We start from the raw sequence: 19,817 nt of genomic DNA, 5'->3' as shown, positions 1-19,817 counted from the left end.
AGAGCAAATTTAATCACAGAAATGAGAAAATGGAGAAACAAAGGAAAAGAGTCAAGGAAGACCAGATAATAATAGTTTAGCCATAAAACCAAGTCAAGGACCTTTACTTCCTCTTCAATGGCTGTAGATAATATCCTGAACATATCCCTGAGTTGTTTTGCAGATACTAAAATCCCACCCAGTGGAAAATGTTAACTGCCTGCTGACCACAAGCATGTAGAACCCAGGATGGTTAGAACCAGAAGGCTGATGATTGAGATTCCTGAAACATCATGCTGTTACCTCACTACCAACCAATCAGAGAATGAGCACAAGCTGATCATACACATTGTGAGCCTAGTCTTCACAATGTCCCTAAAAACCCTTCCCTGAAAGCCACTGGGGAATTCAGATCTTTCCAGCATGACATGCTGGTTCTCATTGCTTGGCCTGTAATAAATGCTGTACTTACTTCACCACAACCTGGTCCCAGTAGACTGACTTCACTGCGCATCAGGAAAGGAGACCTAAGTTTGGTTCAGTAACAAGGTGGGAAGTCAGGTTTGAAAATACACATATGGGAGACATCAGCCTCTTGATGGTATTGGGTTCATGCGAGGGGATAAGGTGACCACACAGACAGTGGAGAGAATATGGTACAGCCAGCCCCCCAGCCAGGGAAGCTGACATTCAAGAGGATGAGATAAGGTGCTGGAACACCCACCTCGACCATTACTTCATTCCACACTGTGACTACCTTCGCTCAGAGTTTATCTCAAAATTAGCCTGTTCTAACCTGAATGTGGCCTCTGGTTTCTCCTTTCTAGTTGTGGAGGGGCGTAGCCTATTACCTTGTCTTCATGACTCTAAGTAGAAAGAAATTATTTCCAAGTGAAAGAATTCCCAAGGCAATTACTGACCTGCTTCTCTAGGTGTTTGTTTTGCAGTTTGCCTTTAAAAACTTTTCCCCTCTCTCAATCCAATCTCTATTTGACCAGATGAAATGCTTTCCTATGTAAACTCTAAAGTTGTCCATATCTTGGAAAAAATACTCAAAACATTTTCTCTCTTCTGGGCCAAGTGTAATTTACAAAGATCAAACTTAAAAATATAAAACGAAGTATGACTGAAGCATTGTGCTGTACACCAGAAATTGACACAATATTGTAAACTGACTATCCTTCAGTTTAAAAAAGTAAGTGTGTGTATATATATATATATTTACACACTTTGTATCCTGTGTTCAAAGACTTGAGTCTTTTTAAAGCTACCAGACTGCTTTAAAGCATTTAGTAAAATATGAACAAATTTTGCTAAGCAGTAATTTCCTTCCACATTTCCCCAAGACTACACTTGAACATTTTCTTAAAAATGAGAATCATGGCCTTTGGAGTTCAGTCTCCAGAAAATTCAATTGTCCCTTCACTCTTCGTTGTCAAACTTGGTGTTTGTTCAATATATGTCTTTCTCTGCCTGCTTTGAGGACCTCTCCTGTCTCTGAGTTTGTCTCACATCTTACTTGTGGGCAAAAATAAATAACAAATGGCAGCTGCATTTTAATTGGAGGTAACATTTAGAAATGATAAAAGCAACTTGAATAATAAGAACATAGATTCTAAGTCAGTCATTAGGAGGCTTGATTTTTTATCCTTCATGTTTGAAGCAGTTTCTAATAATATGCTATCATCTGTTTTAAAGCATTTATAAAATGGCACTGCATAGATTATTCACAAGTCTCTTGAATGTGATAAATTATTATAGAAAAGACAGTGCTATTAATTATGCCTTAAACATCAGTTGCATATTCACCAATGTTTCTTTACATTAAAGTGGCAATAAAAGTTATTTTCGTGTTGAAAAAAGTCAAGTGAAAAAAGAATTTTATTTTCCCCATATTCTCGAATCTAGACTGATACACTTTTAACCTCTTAAAATTTCTATTTGTAGGTATAAATACAGATGAAAAGAACATATTTCAATTTTATAAGACATCTAGCCTCTAGAATACAAAAGAACTCTGTGAAATATAAGTGAGATAGAAAAAAATTAAAATTGCATTGTGCACTCTAATTTTAAAGCAGTCTCTATAATCCTTCACCGGGAAAGTGTCTCTAAATATTTATTCTCACTCCTGTGTGGGATATTGATGCCATCTTCTGGAAACAGTCCCTTTACCTAGGAATATTCAAATTAACAGGCTCTACTAACATCAAATAATTTGGTATTTCCCCACAGAATCACCAGCTGACATTTTCTAGGCTGAAAGCAATGCTGTAAAAGTGGAATGAGGCCAACATACTGGCTCTCCTTAGTAAACAGGAATAGGGTGATTTTATACCATCACTGTTCTGACAGTCTGCTAGTACCGATATGCCAGAATAGATGATCAAACCTCAAAAAGAGAACCTACAAAAATCAAACATTTGGAAAATACTAAGTGTTCATGGAGAAATGGAACAACCAAAACGGTGTGAGAAGAAGTCCAAACTGGGGAAGAGACTGGTATCATGCGGTGAACAGGAGCACACATGATGGGGCACAGTTCCATTCTCTAGGAGGTAACGCTCACACACATGTGCAAAGCAGTGCTCACAGGATGTCCTGAGCAGCACTGTCCTTAAGGGCAAAAAGTGGAATTCGCCCACATGGTCTTCCATGAGAGAATGAAATAATTTCTTCACTGGAAAAGAATACACACTGGATATTATACAACAGAGAAAATTAATGTCCAGCAGCTGCATGCATCAGTATGAAGTTCAAAAAAGAGACATGCTCTCGGATTACATTCACGTAACACTAAATGAGGTAAAACTGAGTAACAAATTGTTTATATGCTCAACATGTAGGATAAAAGCAGAATAAGTAATGTGCATTTGGACGAGGAGTCACTCTTGAACAGAGGAAGGGAGATCAGTGAGGAGCAGACAGGAGACTCTGAGGTACTGATAATATTCTGCTTCAAATTTGGTGTCAGGCACACAGCACTCATTTAACTGTTACTGGTTAAATTCATAGGCGTCTTTTTGTAAGCGTGCTGTTTTTTGTAATTAAAAACGTGACTGTGAGACAAATTTATTTTAGGGTTGGCAGTTTGCTTGGAGGTGAACTCTTGTGCACTTGCTTCTCTAGAGCGAGGGAAATTGTTTACAATATTTATGGTGATTTGGACACAACACCCTATAAAGGCCTACCTACACCAAATTGGTCTTGATATACAATAGTTTTAATACATTATTATATTTGATCTGCTAATATTTGTTGAGGATTTTTGCCTGTATGTTCATGAGAGATGCTGGTGTGCTCATTTCTTGGAATGTCTTCGTCTGCCTTTGGTATTAGGATAAGGCTGGCCCCACAGAATGAGTTAGGAAGCATTCCCTCAGCTTTTATCTTCTGGAAGAGACTGTAGACAACTGATCTAATTTGTTCCTTAACCGAACTGGTAGAGTTCATCAGGGAACCCTCTGGGACACAGGGCATTCTGTTGGAAAGTTAATTATTGATTCGATTTTCTTAATAGACAAGAGGCCTATTCAGATTATCTATTAGATTATTATTATTTTTTTAAATGGAGGCACTGGGGATTGAACTCAGGACATTGTGCGTGCTAAGCACGCACTCTACCACTGAGCTATTCCCACCCCTCCAGATTATTTTTAAGTGCATAATGAATTCAAGACTGAGGAGTTAACCTGGAATTAGACACCATCTAGATTTTTTTCATGTCATTTATAATTTTTCACATTGTTTTTCCCACATTTAGTTGGACAATATTTTTTCTCACCTTTATGCAATCATACCAAAGTATTCAACTTAGCTTTAAGTATTACCTATTCTCTCTTATACTGCTGGTATTGCTTTTACATCTTAATTAAATTATTCAGTTACCAGAACATGTACAAGCACTGTAAGGAATCTCATAACAAACACAGACCGCTCTTGGTAAACATTCACCTCCCCATGGGAATGGACCAACAAAAGAGTAGCCTACTAGCCCTGAGCCTTGAGTCTGCCCTTCTCGTCAGCCGGCTTGCTTGACAGAGACAGTAGAAGGTACTTGTTAATTAGGTGAACCAGCTGAGTAGACCGAGCTTTGTTAAACGAGCTCATGATACATTAGATACCATATAAAGTATTTCAGTATAAAAGAAACCTGCACTGGAGAGCATGGTGCCCTGACATTTATGGTCTCTCACTTCTTTCAGGACTTCAGTGATCTCCCTATAGAATGGTGAGAACAACTGCACCCACTGAAGGGCTGTTCTAGAAGAGGGAATCTCTTGGGACTCCTTGGGGGGGGGCTGCAGAGGAAATGGAGAGGAAACAGCATTTACAGCCTATTTCAAGACTTTTGCATATATTACATAATACAATGCAATGTTTAGGCTACACAGGTCTAAGGTCCTTATTTTAATCAATGCAAATTAGAAGGATCCTTCTGTAAAACAAGATTATTTTTACCACACAGCAGATGGCCAAGAATAATGACATTTTGGAACTGATTATAACAAAAATAAATTTTAAAAAAGTCCTGTATGCCAGGTGTCGTCACTCACCCCTGGTTAATATAGTAGTCTTATACATTCTTTGTTTATTTTATTATTCAGATCATGCTCTACAAAATGTGAGCTTGGTGTGTGTGTTTTCTGTAACAATTGCAAAGTCTAAAAGATTAAGTCTGAAGTTAGAGAGAAAGGCAATTCCTAAAGCCAGGGCAAGAAAAGGGTTGAATGAAGTGTGTGTGTTTTCAGAAAATCTGAGTCACTGCTGTCTTATTCCCAAAACCGTCTGTAAGTAGATCCTGTGAGAGACTAAATGTGACAGAAACAAACAAACAAAAGCAATGAAAAGAGTAATTATTTTAAATGAGAAAAAGTAAATTGTGTACATTTTATTTTAAAATGCCCTTTTCGGGGGAGGGTAAATAGCCCAGTCGTAGAGCACGTGCTTAGCATGCACGAGGTCCTGGGTTCAATCCCCAGCACCTCCATTAAAAATAAACCTAATCCCCCTCCAAAAAAAAGTCTTCAAAAAAATGCCCTTTTCATTTCTATTGCTGCCCATCTCTCTCCCTTCCCCTGCTACTTCATATAGGGGCTTAGGAGTGAACATGGAGCAAAAGAAAATAGGAAAGATCATGAATTTAAAATATATCATAAATGAATGTAGAAACAGAAAGCATGGAATAAATTATTTTATACTGTATTTGAAAACACAACTTTTATCTCTATTTTCTCTCAAATTATTTGACACTGAACTCAGAAACGTAAGCAACAAGTGAAAACCAAACTTGGTTTTCCTCTGTAAACATCTTGCTCCTTTCTCTTAAAATAAAGCCTGTCTCTAATATAGAAAATAAAAATGATATTCCAGGGAGATCATGAGCATTGGCGGTGCCCATCCATTCAATTTATGGAAGTCGATGCGGCCCCCTTGAAGGCACACACAAAATCTTAAAACCTATGACCAAAATAGTGTTCAAATATTGAAATGAAAATGACAGTGAATTGGTAAAAACATTCAAACCACTAAAAATTTATTTTAATAGGCACTGAAGAGAACATACTGAATGTGTTTCAGAATCCAGAATATGACTGAATGTGTGTATGATTCTACTTCATCCTTCTTGCTTTATTAAAATTTGGGACATCGTGTCAAGTAAAGACAGTGAGTTATAAGAAATCCCAGCTTTGCTTATTTCACTCCAAGGTGATAGTTGGAAAAAAAAAAAAAAGACTGGTGTTCATAAACCTGATTCTATGCCATCCATGAAAACCAGTGATCTGGATTCCATTCAGAAGAGCTTACCCACTCCATAAATTAGGACGATGGGAGCTGCCCTCAGGTGCTCAGTCCACTGACACCACTCTTATACAAGACACAACTGTGGGGGCCTGGGTACCTTCTCCAGTTTGAATGCCACGGCCTCCCACCATTCTTGCTTAGTTTTCATACACTTAGTTAAATAAATGCTTCCCACTTTGTTGTAAGTCTTTTGATGGATCTCTAGAGACTCTGAATGATCGTCTAGGCCAATTTCACCAGGGGCATCAATGTATCTTCAGGGATAAGATTTCCTCAAACTCCTCACACCACCATTCTGAAGTCCACCCTCCCTCAGAATCTTCAAGGTGGCTATCTGAGGTGCCCTTGGAAAGGCATCATTATTCATCTTCATCCATCAGTTAACACATAACCAGATGCACGAGATACAGGGAGAATCAAACCTCTCAAAAGTGGGAGCATAAGAGAGCAAGGTGGTTGAGAACCACTGAGTCTAGAATATCGATGCCAGCTGCAACAAACAAACTGACTCACCATTGCAAACTGGACCAAGTGAGTGGCAAACAGAGCCTGCTGGGAGGTGGACATGTGGGGTAATGTGTTGAAGAATATGGTACAAAATGGTGAATTTTTACTCTCTCCCATCTGCCTGGATATGACTACTGTTAGTAGAAGTTGAGCCCAACAAAGGGCTAAGAGGAGGCCTTGAGTGCTTCTCAATCTTTAACTTGTACATGAATCACTAAGGATCCCATTAAAATACAGATTCTGATTAAGTTGATCTGGGGTCTGGTCAGGAACCTGCATTTCTAGCAACTCCCAAATAATGCCAGTACTGCTGGTGTCTATGGAGCACACTTTGAGTAGCAAGGTTTTAGAGCACTAGGGATGAAATCTACTGAATGAGCAGATGGAGGGAGGAGAGACAGATGACCCTTACAGATATGTGGGATAGATGTGGGTTCTGATGAGGCAAACAAGATATGAAGACTTTCCCTTCTCCTGACTTCCCAAGTCATCAACTAGTTTAGTAATTCAAAACTGTATCATTCTGTGGGGGGGAAAAAAAGCAGTTTTTTCAACAAATAGTGCTGGAAAAACTGGATATTCACATGCAGAAGAATGAAGCTGGACCCATACCTTACATCATATACACAATTAACTCAAAATCATCCAAAGACCTAACAGTAAGAGCTAAAACTATAAAACTCAGAAGAAAACATGGGGGAAGCTTTATGCTACTGGATTTGGCAATGATTTCTTGGATATGACATCAAAAGAGCTGGCAAAAAAAGAAAAAATAGGTAAGTTGCCATTCATCAAAATTAAAAGCTATGTGCCTCAAAGGACAGTATCAAGAGAGTGAGAAGGCAAAGAGAAAATATTTACAAATCATGTATCTAATAAGCACTTGATATCCATAATGTAGAAAGAACATGTAAAACTTGACAACACAAACGACAAAACACCCGATTTTAAAATGGGCAAACAACTTGAATAGAAATTTCACCAAGAACGATAAATAAATGGTGAATAAGGACATGAAAAAACACTGAACATCACCAATCATTAGGGAATTGCAAGTTGAAACCGCAAGGAGGTACCATTTCTCATCCATTAGGATGGTTACAATAAAAAACAAAGTAGAAAATAAGTGTAGGCAAAGATGTGGAGAAATTGGAAACTTTGCACATTGTTGTGAAAGTATAATGGTGCAGTTGCTATGTAAAACAGTATACAGTAGTTCTTCAAAGCATGATGAATGGAATTACCATATGATGGAATCATTACACTTCTGGGTACAACACCCCAAATAGTTAAAATTAGGGACCTGAAGAGATATTTGTACATGAGTGTTTGAAGCAGCAAGATTCACAAGAGCCAAAAGATGGAAACAACCCAAATGTCCACTGACAGGTGAATGGTTTAACTAACTGTGAGATATAGATATAGATACAGATACAGATATAGATAGATATAGATATAATCTCGTAGTGGAATAATCATCAGCCTTAGTTGAAATTAAATTCTGATACATGCCACAAGTTGGATGAGCCTTAAGCCAAAGTATTTTATGCATACACTTACATGAGCTATACGAGAGGGGGACAAGTACCTGCTGAGGGTGGTGTGGACATGAGCTTCTCAGCCAGGAGCCAGAGCCGGATCCTGAAGCCACACAGGTGCAGACCCTCAGAGCCTCCCGGCCCCGCGCCCCCTCCGACATCTGGGCACCAGCCTGGGCGGAGTGGGCACGGGCAGATCTCAGTGCTGCGCTGGCAGCGGGATCCGAGAATCACGACCCCTTCCCTGGTCGGCTGCCCAGCAGACCCACCTTCCCGGCGCAGAGGGAAGCGCGCAGAGCCCCGAAGGAACGAGTACCCGCGTGCGGCGCCTCGGCTGCTGCCCTCCAAGAAAATTCTGGACACCTGCCTGGTGTCCTGCCCTCCGGTGGGGTCGGCCGGCTGCGACGCCCGGGGCATGGCTTCGGCGGGCAGCGGCATGGAGGAGGTGCGCGTGTCGGTGCTGACCCCGCTGAAGCTGGTCGGGCTGGTGTGCATCTTCCTGGCGCTGTGTCTGGACCTGGGGGCCGTGCTGAGTCCCGCCTGGGTCACGGCCGACCATCAGTACTACCTGTCCCTGTGGGAGTCCTGCCGGAAACCCGCCAGCTTGGACATCTGGCACTGCGAGTCCACGCTCAGCAGCGGTGAGGGCCCGGCGCTCCGCGACCCCTGCGTACCGCCCCGCGTCCCGCTGCCTGGACAACCACCGCCTATTCCCTACACCTTGTGTCCCCCACCCTCGTCCGCCCCTCTCCATCCTGGCCCTTCGCGGACCCTCGGGCTCGGGCCACCTCCCTGTTCTCCACCCCTTTCCTCTCCCCGGTCCTGGTCTCCAAACCCAGTGTGATGTCCCATGCCCTCTCCTCCCGTGGCCATTCCTTGGGCTCTGGAGTAACACGTCTGCTATTTTGGGTAATTGTTATCATTTAAGGCGAGAACCATGTGGCTCTGTTGGAAATGCAACGCCTTCCACACCTCACTTAAAAAAGGCACAAGCAAAAACGATCCAACTCCACCAAGATGCTTCCTCCTCTCTCAAAGAAGAGTTTGCCTGAGTTTTCCTCTTAGTGCCCATGTTTCTGCCTCTTGTACTCAGTTTTATCTGGGTTTCCCCCAATGAGTTTAGGCTTGGATTTTAAGTTCCTGAATTTCTGAGGGATCAGATTGTTGGGAGGGAGACACGCTTAATTTCCTTTCCTTTTTTGGTGACACTGTCTTTGGTTGCGAGTTGCCCTTCCTTCTGCCCCACTCCAAATGCCTCCTCTGTCCTCTAAGGACTCTTTCTCTTCTCCATGAGCAACTCTCAGAACCCTGGTGGTTGTAGCTTATTCAAGCAGCACCGGAAGCTGCAAATGGATATCCCCTGAGATAGCTCCCAGGACAGAGCTGATGCTTGAACCGGATCTTGGAACAGAATCAAAAATGCTCTAAAGGGTATTATTAGAATAATTCTTAAGTTCAAATAGGGATATTAGAGAATACTTATCAATGTTGTATCTCCTGATTCTGATCTTTGATAGTGGGTAAGTAAACTAAAAAAAAAATTTTCGCAAATACATGATGAAGTAGTCAGGAGTAGGGAGAACAATGTGTGCAAGTTACTTTCAAAAGACAGAAACTGTGTGTGTGTGTGTGTGTGTGTGTGTGTGTGTGTGTGTGTGTGTGTGTGTGTGTGTGTTTCTATTGTGGGAGAGGAAATAAAATGAATGTGGCAAAATGCAGTTGTCACATACAGGTAAAGGACACTTTTTGCACTATTCTTACAACTTTTCTGTAAGTTTTAAATTATTTATGTTTCTTAAATGAAAAATAATGTTGTTCACTGGTATCAAATATTTTCAGCCCACAAGATTTCAAACAAGGATTTGCCTTCCCTAAATGAGGAATGATAAAGTAGGAAGAAAAGTCATTAGCTTTTTGAAAACTGTAGAGTATCTACAATTTATAGTCCTAGGAAAAAACACAAGACGAAGAGCCAGATTTTGTTTCTGTTTTAAAACTATGAGCCATATTATACTCCAAACATTCTGTGATATTGGGTATAGGTAGTGAAGGTTCTAAATATCATTTAGGTTACAATTAGAAATGGCCCTTTATTTAGAGGATTTAATAGCTCATGATTGATCTAGGAATATGGCTACTTTAAAACAAAGCCAGTTGTGTTATGATACATACATACAGACAAACATTGACCCCAATCTCACACAAAAGCACCTGAAGCAGTATGAGAGGAACACACAAGAAGTATCTGATTGTCTCTGGCACATCTGACATCACTCATCTCCATGCAGTGCTACTTTCCCGGCTGGGGCACAGGAATGGACCGATCTTCACAGAACGGCTGCCTCTGGTAACGTCACTGCCAAGTGTGAAGCGGTTCCGGAGACGGCACACCCCTGCCTGGTGCCGTCTCCTCCCCGTTCTCCTTGAACAGCACGCAGTTCAGAGGAAAGAGAGATGAAGGAGTCTTCTCAGAGCGGGCAGGGAGTTCACATAGTCTTTTCTTTTGTAGGAGAAGAAAACTGTTTTAAAACAGGGTCAGAATCTATAAGTTTGTCCTGCACTTTCTCTCTCATCCCGCAGGACAAGGTGAAGATGGGATCTAGAACTTTCTGAACAAAGCCTCACGGGAAACAACTGCCGCCCCCTGGCCAGGATGACCAGTCTCTCAGCTCGGCGGGTCCTATGGAAACGGGGCCCTCAGAGATGGAGCAGCACGCAGGGAAGTGGACCTCACTCCCCGACCCTCGGGGCATTTTAGTCACAGGCCATGTTCAAGAGTTCTTGGAGAGGGTAGTTTTTAACTGACAGCAACGCATACAATTTGGGAGTGCAAATACACATCACAAAGGTAGGCAAATCTAACATTTTTTTTAAATTGCCAGTATACATACAGTTTTTAAAATTATTTTAACTTCTCTTGATTCTTCCAATGTGCAGGCTCCTTAGCATTTATGTTCAATATTTCCCTGACTTATATCTTCAAGAAGTACATTAACATTTGGGTAGCATTTTAATACTGGTTTGGGTTTTTTCCCCTATGAGGAAAACTAAAAAGAGATATAATAATAAGTATAAAATTGTAATTAAAAAAATGTAGAAAGTTACTATGCAAGATGAAATCTGCTAGATGCTCTTTAGAAAACAGAGCCAACATCCTACACCTCTTTCCTGGCTCAGTGACGAAACGCTCGGCTCTGAACCACCACATCTGCTGTTCTCCTCCTCATGTGAGGATGTCCTTTCAGTAGCAGTTGCCCTGGGCAGGGACAGTGACATGATTAACTATGTTATCTCCAGACATTAGCACATTCCTGCCAACCATGGGGGTTTAAATATAGCATAATGCTGATAGCAGCACTCAGACTCGTTACTGCAGGAGGAGCCCCTGGCATTCTGCTGTCAGACAGCAGCAGCCAAACCAAAATCCAGCCTCTGGACCGTCAGTCTTTGTCCCCCTCCCTCAAAAGAAATAAAACTCTAATTGACCTTATAGAAGCCCAGAGACCCTTAGTTGTATGAAAGGAAAAGGTAACAAAACAACACTGGTGAGCTGAGATGCACGTGGCCACATCCATATTAAGGAAGAATGAATAATTCTGTTCTAAAAGCACTTAAGTGATACATATCTAATTCCATTGCATTCTGCTTCAAAAAAAGGAAGTTCTTCTGCATGTTCTATAGAGATGCTGCACAGAATCAAGATGCACATCCAAGATACCCTGTGTATAAGAAGTCAATACCCATATATACACTTATGCGGAATTCCTTTTATTTGTCTATACAGTAAATTTAAGGTATAATTCAATTACATAATTCCGAACAGTCTTCCTAGTTAGGAGGCATAAATGTAATGCCACCAGAATTTAACCCCTGTTAATATAAAGGGTTTATTAAATTTCTTAATCTCATAAATTTCTAAGATTGGAAAGGTATACTGCAGACATTTCATGATTTTTTAGTCTCTATTTTCCAAAGGATTTTGTTAAAGCATGTGTTTCCCAAAGGATATTTTGAAGTAAATAAAGAATAGAAAGTGGATACAGAAGATGTGGTATTTTTGTACAATGAAATACTATTCAGCCATAAAAACTGACAACATAACGCCATTTGCAGCAACATGGATGTCCCTGGTGAATGTCATTCTAAGTGAAATAAGCCAGAAAGAGAAAGAAATATACCATATGAGATCGCTTATATGTGGAATCTAAAAAAAAAAAAAAACATAATACAAAACAGAAACAGACTCATAGACATCGAATGCAAACTTGTGGCTGCCAGGGGGAGCGGAGTGGGAAGGGACAGACTAGGAGTTCGAAATTTGTAGACACTAGTAGGCATATGTAGAATAGATAAACAAGATTATACTGTATAGAACAGGGAAATATATACAAGATCTTGTGGTAACTCACAGCAAAAATGAATGTGACAATGAATATATATATGTTCATGTATAACTGAAAAATTGTGCTCTAAACTGGAAATTGACACAACACTATAAACTGATTATAACTCAATTAAAAAATAAAATAAAATAGTGAGTAGGATAGCCATAAATTTAAATTTTACTTTGATATTGAAATGTGAATTCCATGTGATAGAACATGTTGATTTTTCACCTAGTATTTTTTATGTATCCAGACTGGAACCAGTAGATGGCACCTGCATATAGTAACAGCAATCAACTCACAATGACTGTTTCTACCCTTCCACATCTCATCAGTGCAGACTTCTAGAGCACAGACTTCTAGCATGGCTGAAAGAGAGTCAGCCAATTCTCTTGCAAGAATGGATAAACTGGAGAAAACTGTCAAAACAATCATTTCAGTACTCAGGACATTGTTAAGAGCATACAGCAAATGAAGAATTTTCACTCAAGAAAAACACTGGGAATTTGTGGCATCTGTAGGCTGAGCTTCTACTGTTCTCCCTCCCGTCCCAGCTCTGTGGTACAGGAGTTCCACTAAGGTGAAGCCACCATGAGGCCCAATGGCCAGGATGATGGAGAGGGTTGATTTGATTAACTTTGGGAAAATCTACGCTGAAGGATGTTACAGAAAACAGTAGCTATCTCTGTGCACACACTTGGAGAAGGCCTATATCACGGCTAACACCTGGGGTTGCAGGGTGGCTTGGTGTGAACTACAGATAGAAAATCAGCCATAAGCTTAACAGAGACATCTAGCAACGAGGGAAATGTCCTACACTTTAATAAGCACCCATGCAACATAGCCATTCCAGAAGACTGTGTGCACTCAGGGAAGACCAAAGTCCAGGCCTGCTACGTGTCGCTGGCTGAACATGAGGCCTTGCATATCCAGGAAGTAAAAGCCAGGAAAGACGTGTAAACTTGCTGAGCTCTGAGTGCATTCCCCAATCACGAGGCAGATCCATCAGGAAAGGCTGAAACCTTATTGGCTCAGGTTGTGTTATGGACTGAAAGTCTGTGTCCCCTCAAAATTTATATGTTGAAGCCCAAACTCACAATGTGACTGTATTTGGAGACAAAATATTATGCAGACAGGTTAAACGGCTTCATAAGGGTGGGGCCCCAACCACATATGTTCAGTGCCCTAGAACAATAAACACCAGAGCGTTGCTCTCACCCCCCACCATGTGAGGACACAGCAAAAAGGCTGGCATTGATGAGCCAAGAGAAGAGGCTGAGAATGAAACCTACCTTGCCAGCACCTTGATCATGGACCTCCCAGCGTCCAGATCTGTGAGAACTCCAGAAAATGGGCTAGTTCAACCACCCAGTCGATGGTATTTTCTTATCACAGCCCCAGCTGATCAAGCAAAGGCTGACTACCAAACTATGCTGACCCCTGGGTGACCTCTATATGGTCAAGTTTAAAAATAAAAATAGAAATACAGAAATGAGCAAATGACAGCAGTCACACATTACACGTGAGACAGCCTCTACAGAAGAAATCCAGGCAAAATCTGTAGATGCAACAATACAGTATATAAAATGTCCACTTTTCAGGAAAAACTGAGATTTGCAAAGAGCTAAAACATTTTGACAAACACAAAGGAAATAAAGCAGTAAACAGAAACTCCCTGAAAGGGCTTAGAAGACTTAGAAGACAAATGTGTCAAAGCAGCTTTTACAAACACATGTTAGACAATTAAGGAAATCATATTTAAAGGTTAAAATGAAAGTATGAATACAATAATCCATCACATAGAGGTTAAAAATGAAGGTGTATACAATGTAAAAAGGAACAAACTTGAGATTTTTTGGGATACAGGAGTACAATAGTTGAAATGAAAAAATTCACAAGTGTTCTCAGCAGATTTGAGCAATGAAAGAACCAGGAAGCTGAAGGTGAATCAGCAGAGATTATGTCACCTTAGGCAAGGAGAAAGGAAAACTAGACCAAAAAATGAACATGAACTCAGAGACCAGTAGAACACCAAGCACACACACATATACATGATTGGAGTCCCAGAAGATGAAGAGAGACACAAGGGCTGAAAAAGTATTTGAAGAAAGAATGGATGAGATTTCCCCAAATCTGATGATAAACATTACTCATCCAAGCTGATCAACCAAATCCAATTAGGAAACATGCAGAGATCCACCCCTAGATACATGAGAGTTTAATTTCTGAAACACAGACAGTAAGAAAACATTGAAAACAGCAAGAAAAATGACTCGAGACATAGAAGGGAACCACAACAGGCTCAAAGCTGTCTTCTCCACAGAGACAAGGGAGGCCAGACTGCAGTGGGATACTCATATTGCAGAATGGAAAACAAAAATGAAAAATGTGTCAGCAAGAATACTTGAGGGAACAAAAGTGAGTGGAAGTAGCTACACTAACTTCAGGAAAATGATATATTTTAACACAAAAAGTATTACTAGATGCAAGAAGAAACATTTTACAACAAGGTAAGATCTAAATCATCAGGAAGAGATAATGTTATAAATGAATACGCACATAACAAAAGTGTCAAATGCACGAAACAAAAACTGTCATAGTTGAAAAATGAAATAGACAAGTCACAAATAATGGTTAGAGTCTTCTAGTCCCACTTTCCCTGGTGGATAGGATAAGTAGGAAGAAAAGCAACAAAGAAGGGGAAGACTTCACGAAAACTGTGAACCGACCAGACCTACCAAAACTCTGTCGAGAAGAGTGCACCCATCAACAGCTCCTTCTTCCCAAGCGCTCATGAAATATTCTCCAAGATACAGTATATCCTAGGACAAGACTCAAAAAATTTAAAAGCATTGAAATCATGCAAAGAATGCTTTTGACCTAAATGGATCAAAATTACTAATCAGTATGGGAAGATGATTGGGGAAATTCAAAAATATGTGGAAATTAAACGCCATGCTTGTAAATAACCAGGGGGTTACAGAAGAGATCACGGGGGAAATTACAACATACTAGAAATTATGGAATACAGCAGATACGGTGGATAGAAAAAAAAATACGTAGGTGTAAATGCTTACGTTAAAGAAAGATGATGACAAATTATGTCACATTCCAATTTTAAAAACAATAAAAAGTTGAGAGCCAACTAAACCCTAAGGAAGCAGAAGTAAGGAAATAAAGATTAAAGCGGAAATAAAAGCAATAAAGGACAGAAAAAAATGAACAAAATTCAAGGAGGTTCTTTAAAAACTCAAACAACAACCTCTTCCCAGATTGATCAAGAAGGAATAAAAGGAGACAAAATAATAAAACTAGGAGTTCACAGAAGTAAAAAGAATTATGAGGGAATTCTATGCACCAGAGCTAGACTTGCCGCCTGGCTGAAATGGAGAAATTCCTAGGAAGACACAAATTAGAGGAAATGATTCAAGAAGAACTAGAATATGTGAACAGGCCTATAGTAAGTAAAATCATCAAACCAGGAATTTTGAAACTTCCCACAACCAAAAGCCCAGGCCCAAATGATTTCACTGGTGAACTCTACCAAATATTTAAAGAAGAATCAATACCCGTTCTTTGCAAACTCTTCAGAAAAATAAAAGAGGGACTGTTTTTCAACACATTGTACCAGGTCAGTGTTAGCATAGCAGATGCAGAAAATGGCATCGCAACAATACTACAGACCAATAGCCCTTACGAATATAGATACAAAGACCTGGATTTGGGCTGTCGGCGCTAGTTTGACAGCTCATGCTCTAGAACAAACCATCTGGTGGTAAAATAGAACCAATAAAAGCCTGTGTGTGCGTGTGTGTGTGTGTATGTGATCAGTAATTGTTAATTGGATAATTGTTGCTGACGTTAGAGTGAATTTTTAGTGTGACTGGTCCAGTACTTGCGTGATGTTCTGACTGAGTGAGTTGTGTAAATCGAGGCATCGGTATCAGTTTTCCATCTCCCCGGGTGATTCCACAGTGCAGCCATGTTTGAGGAACAGGGTGTGAAGGCAAGCCTTTCAGACTTCATTGTGCCTATTCATCACCAGGAATCTTTGTTAAAATGCAGACTCTGATTCAGTAGGTCTGGAGTGGGGCTTCAGATTTTGCATTTCTAACAAGTGCCCAAGTGTGACTGATGCTTCTGATCCATAGACTACACTTGGAGTTGCGAGGAGCTCGCACTCGCTTTCATGGTCTGAAATATCTGGGTCCTGCCCCAAGGGACTCTGATGCACTTGGGTTTGGATTTGGCCTGCACGTCAAGATGTTTTAAAGCTCCAGAGGTGACCCTAGCAGCAGAAAAGCCTAAGAAACTTTGTGCTGAAGTGCACATGGTATTTTATACATTTAAATTTTTATATTATCAGTAGCTCTATTATGGTGTCCCTTTTGCTTATTTCTTGCCGCATCCCATACTTCCTCAGGACAAACATCCATACATACAGTGGGAATCAAAGTGAGCCCTTTATCCTCTTGCTTTTGTCCATCTCTGAAGAAAGAGAAGTATTTCAAGGTGGAAAGTTGTCCCAGTAAATCTCAGTTCCAGGCAACAGAGAAATCTTCCTTCCTGAGTCCTGGCTGCACATGACAACGAAAGAAGCTACAGAGGACTTTTTGTTTCCTTCTCAGTATGCAAGGTGCCTGCGTTGGCTAAAATGGAAGACAGACGTCCAATGGCAAAGGATAGATATGCAGTCTTTTCCCCAAAGCATTAACTACAAGAAGGAGCTTAGAAGAAACTGGAGGATGATTATGAAGATGGCGATGTTGATGGTGGTGATGAAAACCAGAAACATGGTGAACAAAGTGCTCCTTAGAGATTTACATACATTAACTCCTTTAATCGTCGAAGTAACCTAGTGGAGTTGAGACTTTTATCCTTATTTTAAATGTGAGGAAACTGAGGCACAGAGAAATTAAATACCTTACCCAGGTCTACCCAAGATGTGTGGCTAGACTGCTATGTGAACCCAGGCAAACTGAAGTTGAGAGACTCAAACAAAAAACTAGTTCTCCAAAGCAGGAAAGGAAGAAGGATCGTCAGTCAATGGACTGTTTCAAATGCTCACCAGTACATGCTTGCCTTGTGTGTCTCGTATCTGCGAGAAAGATGTGTATTGTGTGTATGTGTGTGTGTGTATATATATATCTGTACACACACACACACACACACACACATACATACATACTAGCTACCATATTGCTTTAAAGTATGTAGTAAAATACGAAGAAGTTTAGCTAAGCAGTAATTTCCTTCCATATTTCCCCAAGACTACACTTCAACATTTTCTTAAAAGTGAGAATCATGGCCTTGGAGTTCAGTTTCCAGAAACTTCAATTGTCCCTTTACTCTTGTTTGCCAAACTTGGTGTTTGTTCAATATATGTCTTTCTCTGCCTGCTTTGAGGACCTTTCCTCTCTCTGAGTTTGTCTCAGATCCTTCATATATGTATATATAGCCACCACAGGTGAAGCCACCATTATGTCTCTGGACCTGCTCCAGTATCTCCTAACTTATCTCCCAGCCTCCACTCTCCTGCTCCCCTGACATTCTTCAAAGCAATGAGAATCCTGGGTTTTATTCAGGGAGATTTATTCTACTTTATATTCAATAGCACAAATTTGACCTTTGCCATGACCTTTAATTTTTCAGCCCTTCTAATGAGGTAGTTTGAGGTTTTTGTGGTATTCTGTTCCTTTAGTGGAAGAAAGGGTACAATGGAAGGAAATATACACATCTTTGGATGTTTTGTAAGGGCAATATGCATAACTGGCAGGGTGACCTGGGAAGTCACTCCTGCATCTATGGGAACGTCAGCTAAGGCTCAGTTACCATTATCCTTGTTGGCAGGGGTGAGACTGTCAAGGACGGACTCTGCATACCTGCTTCTAGGACCCCCAGGCTGTTGTCCAGAAGCAACATGTGCTAACATTTCTTAATGAGCTAAACGTTTTCAGGTCAAGTTGAAGACACCCTTTATTTTACTCCCTGTCCAATCCCACTCTTCACTTCTTAAGAGTTCACCAGTATTACGAATTCCAAACTATATTTAAATATAATATTACCACACACAGGTGTCACATAGACTAGGACCGCAGATGACCCCTCCCCCACCCACTTACCAGTTGTTCATTAAGGGAATATTGATTTTGTGTTTTCCATGGTCCCATGCAGTACCTTCTCCCTCCATCCGTGGAGACTCTGAGCTACATGTGGACAGGTCATGGGTGAGTCGGAGAGACTTCTGGATACCTGTTTTAAACTTACAAAGTGAGAGGTGTGCACACGTCAATCAACCAGAGACCTTTATTTATTTAAGAACGAATAACTTTATTGCAAGAAATGGTAACAATGAAAGAAGAAAAACTTAAGTGAACTTTTTTTTTTGCAAGGGCAATATTGCCGTATGCATGCCAGGCAGGGTGACCTCGGGAAGTCACCCCGTGACCATGGGGAAGTGCAGTCCAGGCTCAGTTCTTCTTGTCACTGTCGCCCAGGGTGAGCTTGTTGAAGAGGTACTCCGCCATGCCGACTTCCGGGGTCCCCATCTTGCGCAGGGTGGTGATGTGGTCCCCCAGCTCCTTGATGAACTCGACCTGCTGGTTCAGGCAGTGGCTCTGCAGGAAGTGGCACAGGTGGGCGTCACTCTTGTTGCTGGCCAGCTGGTGCAGGTCGAGCAGGCTCTGGTTGACGTGCTTCTCCAGGCGCAAGGCGCACTGCATGGCCTGGAGGCCGTTCTCCCAGGCGTCGCGGTCTGGCTCCTTGATGTCGTGGAAGCAGAGGCGGCCCCCGCGCTGGTTCTGCAGGCGCATCAGGCTCTCGGCCCGCTCCCCCAGGTGCTGCGAGCGCCGCAGGAAGAAGCTGGCCAAGTGCTTCAAGGCCACGTCGTCGCGGTCGAAGTAGAAGGCCATGGCCAGGCACAGGTACGAGGCGTGGAGCTCCAGGGTGACGTGGCTGTTGACGGCGGCCTGGCAGTCGGGGTGGTAGTTCTGGCGCCCCTGCGAGGGCCCCGCGGGCGACACGGCTGGCGGCAGGGGTGTTAAGGCCAGGACGTAGGGGGCGCAGAAGCGGGGGCCGCGAAGCGGGCAGCGGCGGCGGCGGCCTTGTAGCCTCCTCATGGTGGCTGATGAGGGCGGCCTGAGGCGGCAAGCTTCACGCAGGCAGGCAGGTCGCTGGGTGTGAGCTGTTGGTTGGACAGGAAATGGCGGCCGTTATGCGAGTAGAGGGGGCGGGGCTAGATGGTCTGTTACAGGAAGCAGTCGGGAGTGGGGTGGGGGGTGGGGCCAACGGAGCGGGCCAGGAGTGGAGTGTCCCAGATTCCATCAAAGCCTGGGTGAAGCCAGGAGACTGCTGAGTGCCTGGCATCTAATCAGTTTTTAATTTTGCAGATTTCTAATTTACCAGAACTTTGTCTTGTCGTCTACGTGCTTGTTCCCTTCTGTAGCAACCTTTTCTTATTTTACAAATTAGTTTCTTCCGTTACAATTCTGAGAATATCAGTTTGAAATTTTGGTAAAGTTCTCTTCTGTTTTCTGTATTATACCCGGGTTTTGCTTCCCCCTAGAAACAGTTTTGTTTATCAAGATCTTCTCATTTACTTTCC

At 41.6% G+C, this 19,817-nt stretch overlaps 1 pseudogene; it reads right to left on the bottom strand.

The window, feature by feature from the left end:
• Positions 1 to 18,519: 18,519 nt before the first annotated feature.
• Positions 18,520 to 19,409, bottom strand: LOC105081203 (ferritin heavy chain pseudogene; annotated as a pseudogene).
• Between the last annotated feature and the right edge of the window lie 408 nt (positions 19,410 to 19,817).

This window comes from Camelus bactrianus, chromosome X, assembly GCF_048773025.1.
Source record: "Camelus bactrianus isolate YW-2024 breed Bactrian camel chromosome X, ASM4877302v1, whole genome shotgun sequence".
Classification (NCBI taxonomy): domain Eukaryota; kingdom Metazoa; phylum Chordata; class Mammalia; order Artiodactyla; family Camelidae; genus Camelus; species Camelus bactrianus.
The sequence above is the reverse complement of the archived record's forward strand: the minus strand, read 5'-3'. Positions and strand labels throughout refer to the sequence as shown.